This window comes from Struthio camelus, chromosome 19 (genome assembly GCF_040807025.1).
Source record: "Struthio camelus isolate bStrCam1 chromosome 19, bStrCam1.hap1, whole genome shotgun sequence".
NCBI lineage: Eukaryota > Metazoa > Chordata > Aves > Struthioniformes > Struthionidae > Struthio > Struthio camelus.
Window position 1 is genome coordinate 16,473,036 of NC_090960.1, and position 24,275 is coordinate 16,497,310.

A 24,275-nucleotide genomic window follows, 5' to 3' on the forward strand; every position below is an offset into this window, starting at 1 on the left:
TCAGAGGCGGCCCGGCCGCCCCGAAAGGCACTCGGAGCCTCCCCGGCCACCCACAAAGGCACTCGGAGCCTCCCCGGCCGCCCCAAAAGCCACTCGGAGCCTCCCCGGACGCCCCGAAAGGCACTCGGAGCCTCCCCGGCCACCCACAAAGGCACTCGGAGCCTCCCCGGCCGCCCCAAAAGGCACTCGGAGCCTTCCCCTCCGCCCCGAAAGGCACTCGTAGGCGACCCGGCCGCCTCCAAAGGCACTCGGAGCCTGCACGACCGCCCCGAAAGACACTCGGAGCCTGCCCGACCACCCCAAAAGGCACTCGGAGCCTACTCGGCCGCCCCGAAAGGCAGTCGGAGCCAGCCCAGCAGCCCCGAAATGCACTTTAAGGGGGAACGGCCGCCCACAAAGGCACTCGGAGCCTCCCCGGCCACCCTGAAAGGCAGTCGGAGCCTCCCCGGCTGCCCCGAAAGGCACTCGGAGCCTGCCCGGCCGCCCCGAAAGGCACTCGGAGCCTCCCAGGCCGCCCCGAAAGGCACTCGGAGCAGCCCGACCACCCCGAAAGGCACTCGGAACCTCCCCGGCCGCCCCAAAAGGCACTCGGAGCCGGCCCGGCCGCCCCGAAAGCCACTCGGAGGCATCACGGCCACCCCGAAAGGCACTCGGAGCCTACTCGGCCGTCCCCGAAAGGCACTCGGAGGCGGCCCGGCTGCCCCGAAAGGCACTCAGAGCCTCCCCGGCCGCACCGAAACACACTCGGAGCCTCCCCGACCACCCCAAAAGGCTCTCGGAGCCTACTCGGCCGCCCCGAAAGGCACTCGGAGCGGGCCGGCCACCCGGAAAGGCACTCGGAGCCTCCCCGGCCGCCCACAAAGGCAGTCGGAGCCTCCCCGGCTGCCCCGAAAGGCACTCCGAGCCTCCCCGGCCTCCCCAAAAGGCACTCGGAACCTCACCGGACGCACACAAAGGCACTCGGAGACTGCACTGCCGCCCTGAAAGGGACTCGGAGGCGGACCGGTCACCCCGAAAGGCACTCGGAGCCTCCCCAGCCTCCCCGAAAGGCACTCGGAGCCTGCCTGGCTGCCCCAAAAGGCACTCGGAGCTGGCCCGGCCGCCCCGAAAGGCACTCGGAGCCTCCCTGGCCCACCCGAATGGCACTCGGAGGTGGCCCGGCCGCCCCGAAAGGCACTCGGTGCCGGCTCGGCCGTCCCAAAGGCCACTCGGAGCCTCCCCGACCGCCCCGAAAGGCACTCGGAGCCTCCCTGGCCGCCCCGAAAGGCACTCGGAGCCTCCCCGGCCACCCACAAAGGCACTCGGAGCCTCCCAGGCCGCCCCGAAAGGCACTCGGAGCCTCCCCGGCCGCCCCGAAAGGCACTCGGAGCCTGCCCGGACGCCCACAAAGGCCCTCGGAGCCTCCCCGACCGCCCCGAAAGGCACTCGGAGCCTCCCCGGCCACCCACAAAGGCACTCGGAGGCGGCCCGGCCACCCCGAAAGGCACTCGGAGCCTCCCCGGCTGCCCCGAAAGGCACTCGGAGGCAGCACGGCCACCCCGAAAGGCACTCGGAGCCTCCCCGGCCTCCCTGAAAGGCACTCGGAGCCTCTCCGGCCACCCCGAAAGGCACTCGGAGCCTCCCCGGACACCACAAAAGGCACTCGGAGGCAGCCCCTCCGCCCACAAAGGCACTCGGAGCCTCCCAGGCCACCCCGAAAGGCACTCGGAGCCTCCCTGGCCGCCCCGACAGGTACTCGGAGCCTCCCCGGCCCCCCCGAAAGGCACTCGGAGCCTCCCCGGCTGCCCCGAAAGGCACTCGGAGGCGGCCCGGCCGCCCCGAAAGGCACTCGGAGCCTTCTCGGCCGCCCCGAAAGGCACTCGGAGCCTGCCCGGCCTCCCCAAAAGGCACTCCGAGGCGGCCCGGCCGCCCCGAAAGGCACTCGGAGCCTCCCCGGCCACCCTGAAAGGCACTCGTAGCCTCCCCGACCACCCCGAAAGGCACTCGGAGGCGGACAGGCCTCCCCGAAAGGCACTCGGAGGCGGACTGGCCTCCCCGAAAGGCACTCGGAGCCTTCCCGGCCACCCCGAAAGGCACTCGGAGGAGACCCGGCCGCCTCCAAAGGCACTCGGAGCCTACACGACCGCCCCGAAAGACACTCGGAGCCTGCCCGACCACCCCAAAAGGCTCTCGGAGCCTACTCGGCCGCCCCGAAAGGCACTCGGAGGAGACCCGGCCGCCTCCAAAGGCACTCGGAGCCTGCACGACAGCCCCGAAAGACACTCGGAGCCTGCCCGACCACCCCAAAAGGCTCTCGGAGCCTACTCGGCCGCCCCGAAAGGGATTCGGAGGCGGCCCGGCCGCCCCGAAAGGCACTCGGAGCCTCCCCGGCCGCCCCGAAAGGCGCTCGGAGCCTCCCCGGCCGCCCCGAAAGGCACTTGGAGCCTCCCCGGCCGCCCCGAAAGGCACTCGGAGGCAGCACGGCCACCCCGAAAGGCACTCGGAGCCTGCCCGGCCTCCCCGAAAGGCACTCGGAGGCGGACCAGCCGTGCTGAAAGGCTCTCAGAGGCGGCCCGGCCGCCCCGAAAGGCACTCGGAGCCTCCCCGGCCTCCGCGAATGGCACTCAGAGCCTCCCCGGCCGCCCCGAAAGGCACTCGGAGCCTCCCCGGCTGCCCCGAAAGGCACTCGGAGCCTCACTAGCCTCCCCGAAAGGCACTCAGAGCCTCCCCGGCCGCCGCGAAAGGCACTCGGAGCCTCCCCGGCCGCCCCGAAAGGCACTCGGAGCCCGCCCGGCCACCCCGAAAGGCAGTCGGAGCCAGCCCAGCAGCCCCGAAATGCACTTTATGGGGGAACGGCCGCACCGAAAGGCACTCGGAGCCTCCCCGGCCACCCCGAAAGGCACTCGGAGGCGGCCCGGCCGCCCTGAAAGGCACTCGGAGCCTCCCCGGCCGCCCCGAAAGGCACTCGGAGCCTCCCCGGACGCCCCGAAAGGCACTCGGAGCCTGCACGACCCCCCCGAAAGACACTCGGAGCCTCCCCGACCACCCCAAAAGGCTCTCGGAGCCTACTCGGCCGCCCCGAAAGGCACTCGGAGCCTCCACGGCCGCCCCGAAAGGCACTCGGAGCCTCCCCAGCCGCCCACAAAGGCAGTCGGAGCCTCCCCGGCCGCCCCGAAAGGCACTCGGAGCCTCCCCGGCCTCCCCAAAAGGCACTCGGAACCTCACCGGACGCACACAAAGGCACTCGGAGACTGCACTGCCGCCCCGAAAGGGACTCGGAGGCGGACCGGTCACCCCGAAAGGCACTCGGAGCCTCCCCGGCCTCCCCGAAACGCACTCCGAGCCTGCCTGGCTGCCCCAAAAGGCACTCGGAGCGGGCCCGGCCGCCCCAAAAGGCACTCGGAGGCGGCCCGGCCACCCCGAAAGGCACTCGGAGCCTCACCGGACGGCCCGAAAGGCACTCGGAGCCTCCCCGGCCGCCCCGAAAGGCACTCGGAGCCTCCCCGGCCTCCCCAAAAGGCACTCAGAGCGGGCCAGGCCTCCCCGAAAGGCACTCGCAGCCTCCCCGGCCACCCCGAAAGGCACTCGGAGCCTCCCCGGCCACCCACAAAGGCACTCGGAGCTGGCCCGGCCGCCCCGAAAGGCACTCGGAGCCTCCCCGGCCGCCCCGAAAGGCACTCGGAGCCAGCCCACCCGCCCCGAAAGGCACTCGGTGCCGGCTCGGTCTTCCCAAAAGGCACTCGGAGCTGGCCCGGCCGCCCCGAAAGGCACTCGGAGCCTCTCCGGCCACCCCGAATGGCACTCGGAGCCTCCCCGGCCGCCCACAAAGGCACTCGGAGACTCCCTGGCCACTCCGAAAGGCACTCGGAGGCGGCCCGGCTGCCCCGAAAGGCACTCAGAGCCTCCCTGGCCGCCCCGAAAGGCACTCGGAGCCTTCCCGGCCTCCCCAAAAGGCACTCGGAGCGGCCCGGCGACCCCGAAAGGCACTCGGAGCCTCCCCGGCCGCCCCGAAAGGCACTCGGAGCCTCCCCGACCGCCCCGAAAGGCACTCGGAGGCATCCCAGCCACCCCGAAAGGCACTCGGAGCCTTCTCGGCCGTCCCGAAAGGCACTCGGAGCCTCCCCGGCTGCCCCGAAAGGCACTCGGAGCCTCCCCGGCCACCCCGAAAGGCACTCGGAGCCTCCCTGGCCACCCCGAAAGGCACTCGGAGCGGCCTGGCCACCCCGAAAGGCACTCGGAGCCGGCTCGGTCGTCCCAAAAGGCACTCGGAGCTGGCCCGGACGCCCACAAAGGCACTCGGAGCCTCTCCGGCCACCCGGAAAGGCACTCGGAGCCTCCCCGGCCACCCCGAAAGGCACTCGGAGCCTCCCCGGCCGCCCCGAAAGGCACTCGGAGCCGGCTCGTCCGTCCCGAAAGGCACTCGGAGCCAGCCCGGCCGCCCCAAAAGGCACTCGGAGCCAGCCCGGCCGCCCCGAAAGGCACTCGGAGCCTCCCCGGCCGCCCACAAAGGCACTCGGGGGCGGCCCGGCCGCCCCAAAAGGCACTCGGAGCCTCCCAGGCCTCCCCGAAAGGCACTCAGAGCCGGCCCGGCCTCCCCGAAAGGCATTCGGAGCTGGCCCGGCCGCCCCGAAAGGCACTCGGAGGCAGCCCGGCCGCCCACAAAGGCACTCGCAGCCTCCCCGGCCGCCCACAAAGGCACTCGGAGCGGCCTGGCCACCCCGAAAGGCACTCGGAGACGGCTCGGTCGTCCCAAAAGGCACTCGGAGCTGGCCCGGCCGCCCCGAAAGGCACTCGGAGCCTCTCCGGCACCCCCGAATGGCACTCGGAGGCGGCCCGGCCACCCCGAAAGGCACTCGGAGCCTCCCAGGCCACCCCGAAAGACACTCGGAGCCTCCCCGGCCTCCCCTAAAGGCACTCAGAGCCTCCCTGGCCGCCCACAAAGGCACTCGGGGGCGGCCCGGCCGCCCCAAAAGGCACTTGGAGCCTCCCAGGCCGCCCCGAAAGGCACTCGGACCCTCTCCGGCCACCCCGAAAGGCACTCGGAGCCTCCCCGGCCGCCCACAAAGGCACTCAGAGCCTCCCTGGCCACTCCGAAAGGCACTTGGAGGCGGCCCCGCTGCCCCAAAAGGCACTCAGAGCCTCCCTGGCCGCCCCGAAAGGCACTCGGAGCCTCCCAGGCCGCCCCAAAAGGCACTCGGAGCGGCCCGGCCACCCCGAAAGGCACTCGGAGGCGGCCCAGCCGCCCCGAAAGGCACTCGGAGCCTCCCCGGATGCCCCGAAAGGCATTCGGAGGCATCCCAGCCACTCCGAAAGGCACTCGGAGCCTTCTCGGCCGTCCCGAAAGGCACTCGGAGCCTCCCCGGCCGCCCCGAAAGGCACTCGGAGGCGGCCCGGCCACCCCGAAAGGCACTCGGAGCCTCCCTGGCCACCCACAAAGGCACTCGGAGCGGCCTGGCCACCCCGAAAGGCACTCGGAGCCGGCTCGGTCGTCCCAAAAGGCACTCGGAGCTGGCCCGGACGCCCACAAAGGCACTCGGAGCCTCTCCGGCCACCCCGAAAGGCACTCGGAGCCTCCCCGGCCCCCCCGAATGGCACTCGGAGGCGGCCCGGCCGCCCCGAAAGGCACTCGGAGCCGGCTCGTCCGTCCCAAAAGGCACTCGGAGCCAGCCCCGGCCGCCCCAAAAGGCACTCGGAGCCAGCCCGGCCGCCCCGAAAGGCACTCGGAGCCTCCCCGGCCGCCCACAAAGGCACTCGGGGGCGGCCCGGCTGCCCCAAAAGGCACTCGGAGCCTTCCCCTCCGCCCCGAAAGGCACTCGTAGGCGACCCGGCCGCCTCCAAAGGCACTCGGAGCCTGCACGACCACCCCGAAAGACACTCGGAGCCTGCCCGACCACCCCAAAAGGCTCTCGGAGCATACTCGACCGCCCCGAAAGGCAGTCGGAGCCAGCCCAGCAGCCCCAAAATGCACTTTAAGGGGGAACGGCCGCCCACAAAGGCAGTCAGAGCCTCCCCAGCCGCCCACAAAGGCAGTCGGAGCCTCCCCGGCCACCCCGAAAGGCACTCCAAGCCTCCCCGGCCTCCCCAAAAGGCACTCGGAACCTCACCGGACGCACACAAAGGCACTCGGAGACTGCACTGCCGCCCCGAAAGGGACTCGGAGGCGGACCGGTCACCCCAAAAGGCACTCGGAGCCTCCCCGGCCTCCCCGAAACGCACTCCGAGCCTGCCTGGCTGCCCCAAAAGGCACTCGGAGCGGGCCCGGCCGCCCCAAAAGGCACTCGGAGGCGGCCCGGTCACCCCAAAAGGCACTCGGAGGTGGCCCGGCCGCCCCGAAAGGCACTCGGAGCCTCCCCGGCCGCCCCGAAAGGCACTTGGAGCCTGCCTGGCCGCCCCGAAAGGCACTCAGAGCGGGCCAGGCCTCCCCGAAAGGCACTCGCAGCCTCCCCGGCCACCCCGAAAGGCACTCGGAGCCTCCACGGCCGCCCACAAAGGCACTCGGAGCCACCCGGGCGGCCCACCCCGAAAGGCATTCGGAGCCTTTCCGGCCACCCCAAAAGGCACTCGGAGGTGGCCCGGCCGCCCCGAAAGGCACTCGGAGCCTCCCCGGACTCCCGAATGGCACTCGGAGGCGGCCCGGCCGCCCCGAAAGGCACTCGGAGCCTCCCCGGCCTCCCCGAATGGCACTCAGAGCCTCCCCGGCCGCCCCGAAAGGCACTCGGAGCCTCCCCGGCCGCCCCGAAAGGCACTCGGAGCCTCACCAGCCTCCCCGAAAGGCACTCAGAGCCTCCCCGGCCGCCCCGAAAGGCACTCGGAGCCGGCCCGGCCACCCCGAAAGGCACTCGGAGCCCGCCCGGCCACCCCGAAAGGCAGTCGGAGCCAGCCCAGCAGCCCCGAAATGCACTTTATGGGGGAACGGCCGCACCGAAAGGCACTCGGAGCCTCCCCGGCCGCACCGAAAGGCACTCGGAGGCGGCCCGGCCGCCCTGAAAGGCACTCGGAGCCTCCCCGGCCGCCCCGAAAGGCACTCGGAGCCTCCCCGGACGCCCCGAAAGGCACTCGGAGCCTGCACGACCCCCCCGAAAGACACTCGGAGCCTCCACGGCCGCCCACAAAGGCACTCGGAGCCTACTCGGCCGCCCCGAAAGGCACTCGGAGCCTCCACGGCCGCCCCGAAAGGCACTCGGAGCCTCCCCAGCCGCCCACAAAGGCAGTCGGAGCCTCCCCGGCCGCCCCGAAAGGCACTCGGAGCCTCCCCGGCCTCCCCAAAAGGCACTCGGAACCTCACCGGCCGCACACAAAGGCACTCGGAGACTGCACTGCCGCCCCGAAAGGGACTCGGAGGCGGACCGGTCACCCCGAAAGGCACTCGGAGCCTCCCCGGCCTCCCCGAAACGCACTCCGAGCCTGCCTGGCTGCCCCAAAAGGCACTCGGAGCGGGCCCGGCCGCCCCAAAAGGCACTCGGAGGCGGCCCGGCCACCCCGAAAGGCACTCGGAGCCTCACCGGACGGCCCGAAAGGCACTCGGAGCCTCCCCGGCCGCCCCGAAAGGCACTCGGAGCCTCCCCGGCCTCCCCAAAAGGCACTCAGAGCGGGCCAGGCCTCCCCGAAAGGCACTCGCAGCCTCCCCGGCCGCCCCAAAAGGCACTCGGAGCCTCCCCGGCCACCCACAAAGGCACTCGGAGCTGGCCCGGCCGCCCCGAAAGGCACTCGGAGCCTCCCCGGCCGCCCCGAAAGGCACTCGGAGCCAGCCCACCCGCCCCGAAAGGCACTCGGTGCCGGCTCGGTCTTCCCAAAAGGCACTCGGAGCTGGCCCGGCCGCCCCGAAAGGCACTCGGAGCCTCTCCGGCACCCCCGAATGGCACTCGGAGGCGGCCCGGCCGCCCCGAAAGGCACTCGGAGCCTCCCAGGCCACCCCGAAAGACACTCGGAGCCTCCCCGGCCTCCCCAAAAGGCACTCGGAGCCTCCCTGGCCGCCCACAAAGGCACTCGGGGGCGGCCCGGCCGCCCCAAAAGGCACTTGGAGCCTCCCAGGCCACCCCGAAAGGCACTCGGACCCTCTCCGGCCACCCCGAAAGGTTCTAGGAGCCTCCCCGGCCCCCCGGAAAGGCACTCGGAGCCACCCTGGCCGCCCACAAAGGCACTCGGAGGCAGCCCGGCTACCCCAAAAGGCACTCAGAGCCTCCCTGGCCGCCCCAAAAGCCACTCGGAGCCTCCCCGGCCTCCCCAAAAGGCACTCGGAGCGGCCCGGCCACCCCGAAAGGCACTCGGAGCCTCCCCGGACGCCCCGAAAGGCACTCGGAGCCTCCCCGGACGCCCCGAAAGGCATTCGGAGGCATCCCAGCCACCCCGAAAGGCACTCGGAGCCTTCTCGGCCGTCCCGAAAGGCACTCGGAGCCAGCCCGGCCGCCCCGAAAGGCACTCGGAGCCTCCCCGGCCGCCCCGAAAGGCACTCGGAGCCTCCCCGGCCGCCCCGAAAGGCACTCGGAGCCTCCCCGACCGCCCCGAAAGGCACTCGGAGCCTCCACGGCCACCCTGAAAGGCACTCGGAGCCTCCCAGGCCGCCCCAAAAGGCACTCGGAGCCTCCCCGGCCGCCCCCAAAGGCACTCGGAGCCTCCCCGGCCGCCCCGAAAGGCACTCGGAGCCTTCCCGGCTGCCCCGAAAGGCACTCGGAGCCTCCCCGGCCACCCCCAAAGGCACTCGGAGCCTCCCCGGACGCCCCGAAAGGCACTCGGAGCCTTCCCGGCCGCCCCGAAAGGCATTCGGAGGCATCCCAGCCACCCCGAAAGGCACTCGGAGCCTTCTCGGCCGCCCCGAAAGGCACTCGGAGCCAGCCCGGCCGCCCCGAAAGGCACTCGGAGCCTCCCCGGCCGCCCCGAAAGGCACTCGGAGCTAGCCCGGCCACCCCGAAAGGCACTCGGTGCCGGCTCGGCCGTCCCAAAAGCCACTCGGAGCCTCCCCGACCGCCCCGAAAGGCACTCGGAGCCTCCCCGGCCACCCTGAAAGGCACTCGGAGCCTCCCAGGCCGCCCCGAAAGGCACTCGGAGCCTCCCAGGCCACGCCGAAAGGCACTCGGAGCCTCCCCGGCCGCCCCGAAAGGCACTCGGAGCCTTCCCGGCTGCCCCGAAAGGCACTCGGAGCCTCCCCGGCCACCCCGAAAGGCACTCGGAGCCTCCCCGGCCACCCCAAAAGGCACTCGGAGCGGCCTGGCCACCCCGAAAGGCACTCGGAGCCTCACCGGACGGCCCGAAAGGCACTCGGAGCTGGCCCGGCCGCCCCGAAAGGCACTCGGAGCCTCTCCGGCACCCCCGAATGGCACTCGGAGGCGGCCCGGCCACCCCGAAAGGCACTCGGAGCCTCCCCGACCACCCCGAAAGGAACTCGGAGGCGGCCCGGCCGCCCCTAAAGGCACTCAGAGCCTCCCTGGCCGCCCACAAAGGCACTCGGGGGCGGCCCGGAGGCCCCAAAAGGCACTTGGAGCCTCCCCGGCCGCCCCGAAAGGCACTCGGACCCTCTCCGGCCACCCCGAAAGGCACTCGGAGCCTCCCCGGCCGCCCACAAAGGCACTCGGAGCCTCCCTGGCCACTCCGAAAGGCACTCGGAGGCGGCCCGGCTGCCCCAAAAGGCACTCAGAGCCTCCCTGCCCGCCCACAAAGGCACTCGGAGCCTTCCCGGCCGTCCCCAAAGGCACTCGGAGCGGCCCGGCCACCCCGAAAGGCACTCGGAGCCTTCTCGGCTGTCCCGAAAGGCACTCGGAGCCTCCCCGGCCACCCCGAAAGGCACTCGGAGGCATCCCAGCCACCCCGAAAGGCACTCGGAGCCTTCTCGGCCGTCCCGAAAGGCACTCGGAGCCTCCCCGGCCGCCCCGAAAGGCACTCGGAGCCTCCCTGGCCACCCACAAAGGCACTCGGAGCGGCCTGGCCACCCCGAAAGGCACTCGGAGCCGGCTCGGTCGTCCCAAAAGGCACTCGGAGTTGGCCCGGACGCCCACAAAGGCACTCGGAGCCTCTCCGGCCCCCCCGAATGGCACTCGGAGGCGGCCGGGCCGCCCCAAAAGGCACTCGGAGCCTCCCCGACCACCCCGAAAGGAACTCGGAGGCGGCCCGGCCGCCCCTAAAGGCACTCAGAGCCTCCCTGGCCGCCCACAAAGGCACTCGGGGGCGGCCCGGAGGCCCCAAAAGGCACTTGGAGCCTCCCAGGCCGCCCACAAAGGCACTCGGACCCTCTCCGGCCACCCCGAAAGGCACTCGGAGCCTCCCCGGCCACCCTGAAAGGCACTCGGAGCCTCCCTGGCCACTCCGAAAGGCACTCGGAGGCGGCCCGGCTGCCCCAAAAGGCACTCAGAGCCTCCCTGGCCGCCCCAAAAGCCACTCGGAGCCTTCCCGGCCTCCCCAAAAGGCACTCGGAGCGGCCCGGCCACCCCGAAAGGCACTCGGAGCCTCCAAGGCCGCCCCAAAAGGCACTCGGAGCCTCCCCGACCACCCCGAAAGGCACTCGGAGGCATCCCAGCCACCCCGAAAGGCACTCGGAGCCTACTCGGCCGTCCCGAAAGGCACTCGGAGCCTCCCCGGCTGCCCCGAAAGGCACTCGGAGCCTCCCCGGCCACCCCGAAAGGCACTTGGAGCCTCCCCGGCCACCCCTTAAGGCACTCGGAGCGGCCTGGCCACCCCGAAAGGCACTCGGAGCCGGCTCGGTCGTCCCAAAAGGCACTCGGAGCTGGCCCGGACGCCCACAAAGGCACTCGGAGCCTCTCCGGCCACCCCGAATGGCACTCGGAGCCTCCCCGGCCCCCCCGAATGGCACTCAGAGGCGGCCCGGCCGCCCCGAAAGGCACTCGGAGCCTCCCCGGCCACCCACAAAGGCACTCGGAGCCTCCCCGGCCGCCCCAAAAGCCACTCGGAGCCTCCCCGGACGCCCCGAAAGGCACTCGGAGCCTCCCCGGCCACCCACAAAGGCACTCGGAGCCTCCCCGGCCGCCCCAAAAGGCACTCGGAGCCTTCCCCTCCGCCCCGAAAGGCACTCGTAGGCGACCCGGCCGCCTCCAAAGGCACTCGGAGCCTGCACGACCGCCCCGAAAGACACTCGGAGCCTGCCCGACCACCCCAAAAGGCACTCGGAGCCTACTCGGCCGCCCCGAAAGGCAGTCGGAGCCAGCCCAGCAGCCCCGAAATGCACTTTAAGGGGGAACGGCCGCCCACAAAGGCACTCGGAGCCTCCCCGGCCACCCTGAAAGGCAGTCGGAGCCTCCCCGGCTGCCCCGAAAGGCACTCGGAGCCTGCCCGGCCGCCCCGAAAGGCACTCGGAGCCTCCCAGGCCGCCCCGAAAGGCACTCGGAGCAGCCCGACCACCCCGAAAGGCACTCGGAACCTCCCCGGCCGCCCCAAAAGGCACTCGGAGCCGGCCCGGCCGCCCCGAAAGGCACTCGGAGCCCGCCCGGCCACCCCGAAAGGCACTCGGAGCCTACTCGGCCGTCCCCGAAAGGCACTCGGAGGCGGCCCGGCTGCCCCGAAAGGCACTCAGAGCCTCCCCGGCCGCACCGAAAGGTACTCGGAGGTGGCCCGGCCTCCCCGAAAGGCACTCGGAGCCTGCACGGACGCCCCGAAAGGCACTCGTAGGCGACTCGGCCGCCTCCAAAGGCACTCGGAGACTGCACGACCGCCCCGAAACACACTCGGAGCCTCCCCGACCACCCCAAAAGGCTCTCGGAGCCTACTCGGCCGCCCCGAAAGGCACTCGGAGCGGGCCGGCCACCCGGAAAGGCACTCGGAGCCTCCCCGGCCGCCCACAAAGGCAGTCGGAGCCTCCCCGGCTGCCCCGAAAGGCACTCCGAGCCTCCCCGGCCTCCCCAAAAGGCACTCGGAACCTCACCGGACGCACACAAAGGCACTCGGAGACTGCACTGCCGCCCTGAAAGGGACTCGGAGGCGGACCGGTCACCCCGAAAGGCACTCGGAGCCTCCCCAGCCTCCCCGAAAGGCACTCGGAGCCTGCCTGGCTGCCCCAAAAGGCACTCGGAGCTGGCCCGGCCGCCCCGAAAGGCACTCGGAGCCTCCCTGGCCCACCCGAATGGCACTCGGAGGTGGCCCGGCCGCCCCGAAAGGCACTCGGTGCCGGCTCGGCCGTCCCAAAGGCCACTCGGAGCCTCCCCGACCGCCCCGAAAGGCACTCGGAGCCTCCCTGGCCGCCCCGAAAGGCACTCGGAGCCTCCCCGGCCACCCACAAAGGCACTCGGAGCCTCCCAGGCCGCCCCGAAAGGCACTCGGAGCCTCCCCGGCCGCCCCGAAAGGCACTCGGAGCCTGCCCGGACGCCCACAAAGGCCCTCGGAGCCTCCCCGACCGCCCCGAAAGGCACTCGGAGCCTCCCCGGCCACCCACAAAGGCACTCGGAGGCGGCCCGGCCACCCCGAAAGGCACTCGGAGCCTCCCCGGCTGCCCCGAAAGGCACTCGGAGGCAGCACGGCCACCCCGAAAGGCACTCGGAGCCTCCCCGGCCTCCCTGAAAGGCACTCGGAGCCTCTCCGGCCACCCCGAAAGGCACTCGGAGCCTCCCCGGACACCACAAAAGGCACTCGGAGGCAGCCCCTCCGCCCACAAAGGCACTCGGAGCCTCCCAGGCCACCCCGAAAGGCACTCGGAGCCTCCCTGGCCGCCCCGACAGGTACTCGGAGCCTCCCCGGCCCCCCCGAAAGGCCCTCGGAGCCTCCCCGGCTGCCCCGAAAGGCACTCGGAGGCGGCCCGGCCGCCCCGAAAGGCACTCGGAGCCTTCTCGGCCGCCCCGAAAGGCACTCGGAGCCTGCCCGGCCTCCCCAAAAGGCACTCCGAGGCGGCCCGGCCGCCCCGAAAGGCACTCGGAGCCTCCCCGGCCACCCTGAAAGGCACTCGTAGCCTCCCCGACCACCCCGAAAGGCACTCGGAGGCGGACAGGCCTCCCCGAAAGGCACTCGGAGGCGGACTGGCCTCCCCGAAAGGCACTCGGAGCCTTCCCGGCCACCCCGAAAGGCACTCGGAGGAGACCCGGCCGCCTCCAAAGGCACTCGGAGCCTACACGACCGCCCCGAAAGACACTCGGAGCCTGCCCGACCACCCCAAAAGGCTCTCGGAGCCTACTCGGCCGCCCCGAAAGGCACTCGGAGGAGACCCGGCCGCCTCCAAAGGCACTCGGAGCCTGCACGACAGCCCCGAAAGACACTCGGAGCCTGCCCGACCACCCCAAAAGGCTCTCGGAGCCTACTCGGCCGCCCCGAAAGGGATTCGGAGGCGGCCCGGCCGCCCCGAAAGGCACTCGGAGCCTCCCCGGCCGCCCCGAAAGGCGCTCGGAGCCTCCCCGGCCGCCCCGAAAGGCACTTGGAGCCTCCCCGGCCGCCCCGAAAGGCACTCGGAGGCAGCACGGCCACCCCGAAAGGCACTCGGAGCCTGCCCGGCCTCCCCGAAAGGCACTCGGAGGCGGACCAGCCGTGCTGAAAGGCTCTCAGAGGCGGCCCGGCCGCCCCGAAAGGCACTCGGAGCCTCCCCGGCCTCCGCGAATGGCACTCAGAGCCTCCCCGGCCGCCCCGAAAGGCACTCGGAGCCTCCCCGGCTGCCCCGAAAGGCACTCGGAGCCTCACTAGCCTCCCCGAAAGGCACTCAGAGCCTCCCCGGCCGCCGCGAAAGGCACTCGGAGCCTCCCCGGCCGCCCCGAAAGGCACTCGGAGCCCGCCCGGCCACCCCGAAAGGCAGTCGGAGCCAGCCCAGCAGCCCCGAAATGCACTTTATGGGGGAACGGCCGCACCGAAAGGCACTCGGAGCCTCCCCGGCCACCCCGAAAGGCACTCGGAGGCGGCCCGGCCGCCCTGAAAGGCACTCGGAGCCTCCCCGGCCGCCCCGAAAGGCACTCGGAGCCTCCCCGGACGCCCCGAAAGGCACTCGGAGCCTGCACGACCCCCCCGAAAGACACTCGGAGCCTCCCCGACCACCCCAAAAGGCTCTCGGAGCCTACTCGGCCGCCCCGAAAGGCACTCGGAGCCTCCACGGCCGCCCCGAAAGGCACTCGGAGCCTCCCCAGCCGCCCACAAAGGCAGTCGGAGCCTCCCCGGCCGCCCCGAAAGGCACTCGGAGCCTCCCCGGCCTCCCCAAAAGGCACTCGGAACCTCACCGGACGCACACAAAGGCACTCGGAGACTGCACTGCCGCCCCGAAAGGGACTCGGAGGCGGACCGGTCACCCCGAAAGGCACTCGGAGCCTCCCCGGCCTCCCCGAAACGCACTCCGAGCCTGCCTGGCTGCCCCAAAAGGCACTCGGAGCGGGCCCGGCCGCCCCAAAAGGCACTCGGAGGCGGCCCGGCCACCCCGAAAGGCACTCGGAGCCTCACCGGACGGCCCGAAAGGCACTCGGAGCCTCCCCGGCCGCCCCGAAAGGCACTCGGAGCCTCCCCGGCCTCCCCAAAAGGCACTCAGAGCGGGCCAGGCCTCCCCGAAAGGCACTCGCAGCCTCCCCGGCCACCCCGAAAGGCACTCGGAGCCTCCCCGGCCACCCACAAAGGCACTCGGAGCTGGCCCGGCCGCCCCGAAAGGCACTCGGAGCCTCCCCGGCCGCCCCGAAAGGCACTCGGAGCCAGCCCACCCGCCCCGAAAGGCACTCGGTGCCGGCTCGGTCTTCCCAAAAGGCACTCGGAGCTGGCCCGGCCGCCCCGAAAGGCACTCGGAGCCTCTCCGGCCACCCCGAATGGCACTCGGAGCCTCCCCGGCCGCCCACAAAGGCACTCGGAGACTCCCTGGCCACTCCGAAAGGCACTCGGAGGCGGCCCGGCTGCCCCGAAAGGCACTCAGAGCCTCCCTGGCCGCCCCGAAAGGCACTCGGAGCCTTCCCGGCCTCCCCAAAAGGCACTCGGAGCGGCCCGGCGACCCCGAAAGGCACTCGGAGCCTCCCCGGCCGCCCCGAAAGGCACTCGGAGCCTCCCCGACCGCCCCGAAAGGCACTCGGAGGCATCCCAGCCACCCCGAAAGGCACTCGGAGCCTTCTCGGCCGTCCCGAAAGGCACTCGGAGCCTCCCCGGCTGCCCCGAAAGGCACTCGGAGCCTCCCCGGCCACCCCGAAAGGCACTCGGAGCCTCCCTGGCCACCCCGAAAGGCACTCGGAGCGGCCTGGCCACCCCGAAAGGCACTCGGAGCCGGCTCGGTCGTCCCAAAAGGCACTCGGAGCTGGCCCGGACGCCCACAAAGGCACTCGGAGCCTCTCCGGCCACCCGGAAAGGCACTCGGAGCCTCCCCGGCCACCCCGAAAGGCACTCGGAGCCTCCCCGGCCGCCCCGAAAGGCACTCGGAGCCGGCTCGTCCGTCCCGAAAGGCACTCGGAGCCAGCCCGGCCGCCCCAAAAGGCACTCGGAGCCAGCCCGGCCGCCCCGAAAGGCACTCGGAGCCTCCCCGGCCGCCCACAAAGGCACTCGGGGGCGGCCCGGCCGCCCCAAAAGGCACTCGGAGCCTCCCAGGCCTCCCCGAAAGGCACTCAGAGCCGGCCCGGCCTCCCCGAAAGGCATTCGGAGCTGGCCCGGCCGCCCCGAAAGGCACTCGGAGGCAGCCCGGCCGCCCACAAAGGCACTCGCAGCCTCCCCGGCCGCCCACAAAGGCACTCGGAGCGGCCTGGCCACCCCGAAAGGCACTCGGAGACGGCTCGGTCGTCCCAAAAGGCACTCGGAGCTGGCCCGGCCGCCCCGAAAGGCACTCGGAGCCTCTCCGGCACCCCCGAATGGCACTCGGAGGCGGCCCGGCCACCCCGAAAGGCACTCGGAGCCTCCCAGGCCACCCCGAAAGACACTCGGAGCCTCCCCGGCCTCCCCTAAAGGCACTCAGAGCCTCCCTGGCCGCCCACAAAGGCACTCGGGGGCGGCCCGGCCGCCCCAAAAGGCACTTGGAGCCTCCCAGGCCGCCCCGAAAGGCACTCGGACCCTCTCCGGCCACCCCGAAAGGCACTCGGAGCCTCCCCGGCCGCCCACAAAGGCACTCAGAGCCTCCCTGGCCACTCCGAAAGGCACTTGGAGGCGGCCCCGCTGCCCCAAAAGGCACTCAGAGCCTCCCTGGCCGCCCCGAAAGGCACTCGGAGCCTCCCAGGCCGCCCCAAAAGGCACTCGGAGCGGCCCGGCCACCCCGAAAGGCACTCGGAGGCGGCCCAGCCGCCCCGAAAGGCACTCGGAGCCTCCCCGGATGCCCCGAAAGGCATTCGGAGGCATCCCAGCCACTCCGAAAGGCACTCGGAGCCTTCTCGGCCGTCCCGAAAGGCACTCGGAGCCTCCCCGGCCGCCCCGAAAGGCACTCGGAGGCGGCCCGGCCACCCCGAAAGGCACTCGGAGCCTCCCTGGCCACCCACAAAGGCACTCGGAGCGGCCTGGCCACCCCGAAAGGCACTCGGAGCCGGCTCGGTCGTCCCAAAAGGCACTCGGAGCTGGCCCGGACGCCCACAAAGGCACTCGGAGCCTCTCCGGCCACCCCGAAAGGCACTCGGAGCCTCCCCGGCCCCCCCGAATGGCACTCGGAGGCGGCCCGGCCGCCCCGAAAGGCACTCGGAGCCGGCTCGTCCGTCCCAAAAGGCACTCGGAGCCAGCCCCGGCCGCCCCAAAAGGCACTCGGAGCCAGCCCGGCCGCCCCGAAAGGCACTCGGAGCCTCCCCGGCCGCCCACAAAGGCACTCGGGGGCGTCCCGGCTGCCCCAAAAGGCACTCGGAGCCTTCCCCTCCGCCCCGAAAGGCACTCGTAGGCGACCCGGCCGCCTCCAAAGGCACTCGGAGCCTGCACGACCACCCCGAAAGACACTCGGAGCCTGCCCGACCACCCCAAAAGGCTCTCGGAGCATACTCGACCGCCCCGAAAGGCAGTCGGAGCCAGCCCAGCAGCCCCAAAATGCACTTTAAGGGGGAACGGCCGCCCACAAAGGCAGTCAGAGCCTCCCCAGCCGCCCACAAAGGCAGTCGGAGCCTCCCCGGCCACCCCGAAAGGCACTCCAAGCCTCCCCGGCCTCCCCAAAAGGCACTCGGAACCTCACCGGACGCACACAAAGGCACTCGGAGACTGCACTGCCGCCCCGAAAGGGACTCGGAGGCGGACCGGTCACCCCAAAAGGCACTCGGAGCCTCCCCGGCCTCCCCGAAACGCACTCCGAGCCTGCCTGGCTGCCCCAAAAGGCACTCGGAGCGGGCCCGGCCGCCCCAAAAGGCACTCGGAGGCGGCCCGGTCACCCCAAAAGGCACTCGGAGGTGGCCCGGCCGCCCCGAAAGGCACTCGGAGCCTCCCCGGCCGCCCCGAAAGGCACTTGGAGCCTGCCTGGCCGCCCCGAAAGGCACTCAGAGCGGGCCAGGCCTCCCCGAAAGGCACTCGCAGCCTCCCCGGCCACCCCGAAAGGCACTCGGAGCCTCCACGGCCGCCCACAAAGGCACTCGGAGCCACCCGGGCGGCCCACCCCGAAAGGCATTCGGAGCCTTTCCGGCCACCCCAAAAGGCACTCGGAGGTGGCCCGGCCGCCCCGAAAGGCACTCGGAGCCTCCCCGGACTCCCGAATGGCACTCGGAGGCGGCCCGGCCGCCCCGAAAGGCACTCGGAGCCTCCCCGGCCTCCCCGAATGGCACTCAGAGCCTCCCCGGCCGCCCCGAAAGGCACTCGGAGCCTCCCCGGCCGCCCCGAAAGGCACTCGGAGCCTCACCAGCCTCCCCGAAAGGCACTCAGAGCCTCCCCGGCCGCCCCGAAAGGCACTCGGAGCCGGCCCGGCCACCCCGAAAGGCACTCGGAGCCCGCCCGGCCACCCCGAAAGGCAGTCGGAGCCAGCCCAGCAGCCCCGAAATGCACTTTATGGGGGAACGGCCGCACCGAAAGGCACTCGGAGCCTCCCCGGCCGCACCGAAAGGCACTCGGAGGCGGCCCGGCCGCCCTGAAAGGCACTCGGAGCCTCCCCGGCCGCCCCGAAAGGCACTCGGAGCCTCCCCGGACGCCCCGAAAGGCACTCGGAGCCTGCACGACCCCCCCGAAAGACACTCGGAGCCTCCACGGCCGCCCACAAAGGCACTCGGAGCCTACTCGGCCGCCCCGAAAGGCACTCGGAGCCTCCACGGCCGCCCCGAAAGGCACTCGGAGCCTCCCCAGCCGCCCACAAAGGCAGTCGGAGCCTCCCCGGCCGCCCCGAAAGGCACTCGGAGCCTCCCCGGCCTCCCCAAAAGGCACTCGGAACCTCACCGGCCGCACACAAAGGCACTCGGAGACTGCACTGCCGCCCCGAAAGGGACTCGGAGGCGGACCGGTCACCCCGAAAGGCACTCGGAGCCTCCCCGGCCTCCCCGAAACGCACTCCGAGCCTGCCTGGCTGCCCCAAAAGGCACTCGGAGCGGGCCCGGCCGCCCCAAAAGGCACTCGGAGGCGGCCCGGCCACCCCGAAAGGCACTCGGAGCCTCACCGGACGGCCCGAAAGGCACTCGGAGCCTCCCCGGCCGCCCCGAAAGGCACTCGGAGCCTCCCCGGCCTCCCCAAAAGGCACTCAGAGCGGGCCAGGCCTCCCCGAAAGGCACTCGCAGCCTCCCCGGCCGCCCCAAAAGGCACTCGGAGCCTCCCCGGCCACCCACAAAGGCACTCGGAGCTGGCCCGGCCGCCCCGAAAGGCACTCGGAGCCTCCCCGGCCGCCCCGAAAGGCACTCGGAGCCAGCCCACCCGCCCCGAAAGGCACTCGGTGCCGGCTCGGTCTTCCCAAAAGGCACTCGGAGCTGGCCCGGCCGCCCCGAAAGGCACTCGGAGCCTCTCCGGCCACCCCGAATGGCACTCGGAGCCTCCCCGGCCGCCCACAAAGGCACTCGGAGACTCCCTGGCCACTCCGAAAGGCACTCGGAGGCGGCCCGGCTGCCCCGAAAGGCACTCAGAGCCTCCCTGGCCGCCCCGAAAGGCACTCGGAGCCTTCCCGGCCTCCCCAAAAGGCACTCGGAGCGGCCCGGCGACCCCGAAAGGCACTCGGAGCCTCCCCGGCCGCCCCGAAAGGCACTCGGAGCCTCCCCGACCGCCCCGAAAGGCACTCGGAGGCATCCCAGCCACCCCGAAAGGCACTCGGAGCCTTCTCGGCCGTCCCGAAAGGCACTCGGAGCCTCCCCGGCTGCCCCGAAAGGCACTCGGAGCCTCCCCGGCCACCCCGAAAGGCACTCGGAGCCTCCCTGGCCACCCCGAAAGGCACTCGGAGCGGCCTGGCCACCCCGAAAGGCACTCGGAGCCGGCTCGGTCGTCCCAAAAGGCACTCGGAGCTGGCCCGGACGCCCACAAAGGCACTCGGAGCCTCTCCGGCCACCCGGAAAGGCACTCGGAGCCTCCCCGGCCACCCCGAAAGGCACTCGGAGCCTCCCCGGCCGCCCCGAAAGGCACTCGGAGCCGGCTCGTCCGTCCCGAAAGGCACTCGGAGCCAGCCCGGCCGCCCCAAAAGGCACTCGGAGCCAGCCCGGCCGCCCCGAAAGGCACTCGGAGCCTCCCCGGCCGCCCACAAAGGCACTCGGGGGCGGCCCGGCCGCCCCAAAAGGCACTCGGAGCCTGCCTGGCCTCCCCGAAAGGCACTCAGAGCCGGCCCGGCCTCCCCGAAAGGCATTCGGAGCTGGCCCGGCCGCCCCGAAAGGCACTCGGAGGCAGCCCGGCCGCCCACAAAGGCACTCGCAGCCTCCCCGGCCGCCCACAAAGGCACTCGGAGCGGCCTGGCCACCCCGAAAGGCACTCGGAGACGGCTCGGTCGTCCCAAAAGGCACTCGGAGCTGGCCCGGCCGCCCCGAAAGGCACTCGGAGCCTCTCCGGCACCCCCGAATGGCACTCGGAGGCGGCCCGGCCACCCCGAAAGGCACTCGGAGCCTCCCAGGCCACCCCGAAAGACACTCGGAGCCTCCCCGGCCTCCCCTAAAGGCACTCAGAGCCTCCCTGGCCGCCCACAAAGGCACTCGGGGGCGGCCCGGCCGCCCCAAAAGGCACTTGGAGCCTCCCAGGCCGCCCCGAAAGGCACTCGGACCCTCTCCGGCCACCCCGAAAGGCACTCGGAGCCTCCCCGGCCGCCCACAAAGGCACTCAGAGCCTCCCTGGCCACTCCGAAAGGCACTTGGAGGCGGCCCCGCTGCCCCAAAAGGCACTCAGAGCCTCCCTGGCCGCCCACAAAGGCACTCGGAGCCTCCCCGGCCTCCCCAAAAGGCACTCGGAGCGGCCCGGCCACCCCGAAAGGCACTCGGAGGCGGCCCAGCCGCCCCGAAAGGCACTCGGAGCCTCCCCGGATGCCCCGAAAGGCATTCGGAGGCATCCCAGCCACTCCGAAAGGCACTCGGAGCCTTCTCGGCCGTCCCGAAAGGCACTCGGAGCCTCCCCGGCCGCCCCGAAAGGCACTCGGAGGCGGCCCGGCCACCCCGAAAGGCACTCGGAGCCTCCCTGGCCACCCACAAAGGCACTCGGAGCCTCCCCGGCCGCCCCGAAAGGCACTCGGAGCCTCCCCGGACGCCCCGAAAGGCACTCGGAGCCTGCACGACCCCCCCGAAAGACACTCGGAGCCTCCACGGCCGCCCCGAAAGGCACTCGGAGCCTCCCCAGCCGCCCACAAAGGCAGTCGGAGCCTCCCCGGCCGCCCCGAAAGGCACTCGGAGCCTCCCCGGCCTCCCCAAAAGGCACTCGGAACCTCACCGGCCGCACACAAAGGCACTCGGAGACTGCACTGCCGCCCCGAAAGGGACTCGGAGGCGGACCGGTCACCCCGAAAGGCACTCGGAGCCTCCCCGGCCTCCCCGAAACGCACTCCGAGCCTGCCTGGCTGCCCCAAAAGGCACTCGGAGCGGGCCCGGCCGCCCCAAAAGGCACTCGGAGGCGGCCCGGCCACCCCGAAAGGCACTCGGAGCCTCACCGGACGGCCCGAAAGGCACTCGGAGCCTCCCCGGCCGCCCCGAAAGGCACTCGGAGCCTCCCCGGCCTCCCCAAAAGGCACTCAGAGCGGGCCAGGCCTCCCCGAAAGGCACTCGCAGCCTCCCCGGCCGCCCCAAAAGGCACTCGGAGCCTCCCCGGCCACCCACAAAGGCACTCGGAGCTGGCCCGGCCGCCCCGAAAGGCACTCGGAGCCTCCCCGGCCGCCCCGAAAGGCACTCGGAGCCAGCCCACCCGCCCCGAAAGGCACTCGGTGCCGGCTCGGTCTTCCCAAAAGGCACTCGGAGCTGGCCCGGCCGCCCCGAAAGGCACTCGGAGCCTCTCCGGCCACCCCGAATGGCACTCGGAGCCTCCCCGGCCGCCCACAAAGGCACTCGGAGACTCCCTGGCCACTCCGAAAGGCACTCGGAGGCGGCCCGGCTGCCCCGAAAGGCACTCAGAGCCTCCCTGGCCGCCCCGAAAGGCACTCGGAGCCTTCCCGGCCTCCCCAAAAGGCACTCGGAGCGGCCCGGCGACCCCGAAAGGCACTCGGAGCCTCCCCGGCCGCCCCGAAAGGCACTCGGAGCCTCCCCGACCGCCCCGAAAGGCACTCGGAGGCATCCCAGCCACCCCGAAAGGCACTCGGAGCCTTCTCGGCCGTCCCGAAAGGCACTCGGAGCCTCCCCGGCTGCCCCGAAAGGCACTCGGAGCCTCCCCGGCCACCCCGAAAGGCACTCGGAGCCTCCCTGGCCACCCCGAAAGGCACTCGGAGCGGCCTGGCCACCCCGAAAGGCACTCGGAGCCGGCTCGGTCGTCCCAAAAGGCACTCGGAGCTGGCCCGGACGCCCACAAAGGCACTCGGAGCCTCTCCGGCCACCCGGAAAGGCACTCGGAGCCTCCCCGGCCACCCCGAAAGGCACTCGGAGCCTCCCCGGCCGCCCCGAAAGGCACTCGGAGCCGGCTCGTCCGTCCCGAAAGGCACTCGGAGCCAGCCCGGCCGCCCCAAAAGGCACTCGGAGCCAGCCCGGCCGCCCCGAAAGGCACTCGGAGCCTCCCCGGCCGCCCACAAAGGCACTCGGGGGCGGCCCGGCCGCCCCAAAAGGCACTCGGAGCCTGCCTGGCCTCCCCGAAAGGCACTCAGAGCCGGCCCGGCCTCCCCGAAAGGCATTCGGAGCTGGCCCGGCCGCCCCGAAAGGCACTCGGAGGCAGCCCGGCCGCCCACAAAGGCACTCGCAGCCTCCCCGGCCGCCCACAAAGGCACTCGGAGCGGCCTGGCCACCCCGAAAGGCACTCGGAGACGGCTCGGTCGTCCCAAAAGGCACTCGGAGCTGGCCCGGCCGCCCCGAAAGGCACTCGGAGCCTCTCCGGCACCCCCGAATGGCACTCGGAGGCGGCCCGGCCACCCCGAAAGGCACTCGGAGCCTCCCAGGCCACCCCGAAAGACACTCGGAGCCTCCCCGGCCTCCCCTAAAGGCACTCAGAGCCTCCCTGGCCGCCCACAAAGGCACTCGGGGGCGGCCCGGCCGCCCCAAAAGGCACTTGGAGCCTCCCAGGCCGCCCCGAAAGGCACTCGGACCCTCTCCGGCCACCCCGAAAGGCACTCGGAGCCTCCCCGGCCGCCCACAAAGGCACTCAGAGCCTCCCTGGCCACTCCGAAAGGCACTTGGAGGCGGCCCCGCTGCCCCAAAAGGCACTCAGAGCCTCCCTGGCCGCCCACAAAGGCACTCGGAGCCTCCCCGGCCTCCCCAAAAGGCACTCGGAGCGGCCCGGCCACCCCGAAAGGCACTCGGAGGCGGCCCAGCCGCCCCGAAAGGCACTCGGAGCCTCCCCGGATGCCCCGAAAGGCATTCGGAGGCATCCCAGCCACTCCGAAAGGCACTCGGAGCCTTCTCGGCCGTCCCGAAAGGCACTCGGAGCCTCCCCGGCCGCCCCGAAAGGCACTCGGAGGCGGCCCGGCCACCCCGAAAGGCACTCGGAGCCTCCCTGGCCACCCACAAAGGCACTCGGAGCCTCCCCGGCCGCCCCGAAAGGCACTCGGAGCCTCCCCGGACGCCCCGAAAGGCACTCGGAGCCTGCACGACCCCCCCGAAAGACACTCGGAGCCTCCCCGACCACCCCAAAAGGCTCTCGGAGCCTACTCGGCCGCCCCGAAAGGCACTCGGAGCCTCCACGGCCGCCCCGAAAGGCACTCGGAGCCTCCCCAGCCGCCCACAAAGGCAGTCGGAGCCTCCCCGGCCGCCCCGAAAGGCACTCCAAGCCTCCCCGGCCTCCCCAAAAGGCACTCGGAACCTCACCGGACGCACACAAAGGCACTCGGAGACTGCACTGCCGCCCCGAAAGGGACTCGGAGGCGGACCGGTCACCCCGAAAGGCACTCGGAGCCTCCCCGGCCTCCCCGAAACGCACTCCGAGCCTGCCTGGCTGCCCCAAAAGGCACTCGGAGCGGGCCCGGCCGCCCCAAAAGGCACTCGGAGGCGGCCCGGCCACCCCGAAAGGCACTCGGAGCCTCCCCGGCCACCCCGAAAGGCACTCGGAGCCTCCCTGGCCGCCCCGAAAGGCACTCGGAGCCTCCCCGGCCTCCCCAAAAGGCACTCAGAGCGGGCCAGGCCTCCCCGAAAGGCACTCGCAGCCTCCCCGGCCTCCCCGAAACGCACTCGGAGCCTCCCCGGCCACCCACAAAGGCACTCGGAGCTGGCCCGGCCGCCCCGAAAGGCACTCGGAGCCTCCCCGGCCGCCCCGAAAGGCACTCGGAGCCAGCCCACCCGCCCCGAAAGGCACTCGGTGCCGGCTCGGTCTTCCCAAAAGGCACTCGGAGCTGGCCCGGCCGCCCCGAAAGGCACTCGGAGCCTCTCCGGCCACCCCGAATGGCACTCGGAGCCTCCCCGGCCGCCCACAAAGGCACTCGGAGACTCCCTGGCCACTCCGAAAGGCACTCGGAGGCGGCCCGGCTGCCCCGAAAGGCACTCAGAGCCTCCCTGGCCGCCCCGAAAGGCACTCGGAGCCTTCCCGGCCTCCCCAAAAGGCACTCGGAGCGGCCCGGCGACCCCGAAAGGCACTCGGAGCCTCCCCGGCCGCCCCGAAAGGCACTCGGAGCCTCCCCGACCGCCCCGAAAGGCACTCGGAGGCATCCCAGCCACCCCGAAAGGCACTCGGAGCCTTCTCGGCCGTCCCGAAAGGCACTCGGAGCCTCCCCGGCTGCCCCGAAAGGCACTCGGAGCCTCCCCGGCCACCCCGAAAGGCACTCGGAGCCTCCCTGGCCACCCCGAAAGGCACTCGGAGCGGCCTGGCCACCCCGAAAGGCACTCGGAGCCGGCTCGGTCGTCCCAAAAGGCACTCGGAGCTGGCCCGGACGCCCACAAAGGCACTCGGAGCCTCTCCGGCCACCCGGAAAGGCACTCGGAGCCTCCCCGGCCACCCCGAAAGGCACTCGGAGCCTCCCCGGCCGCCCC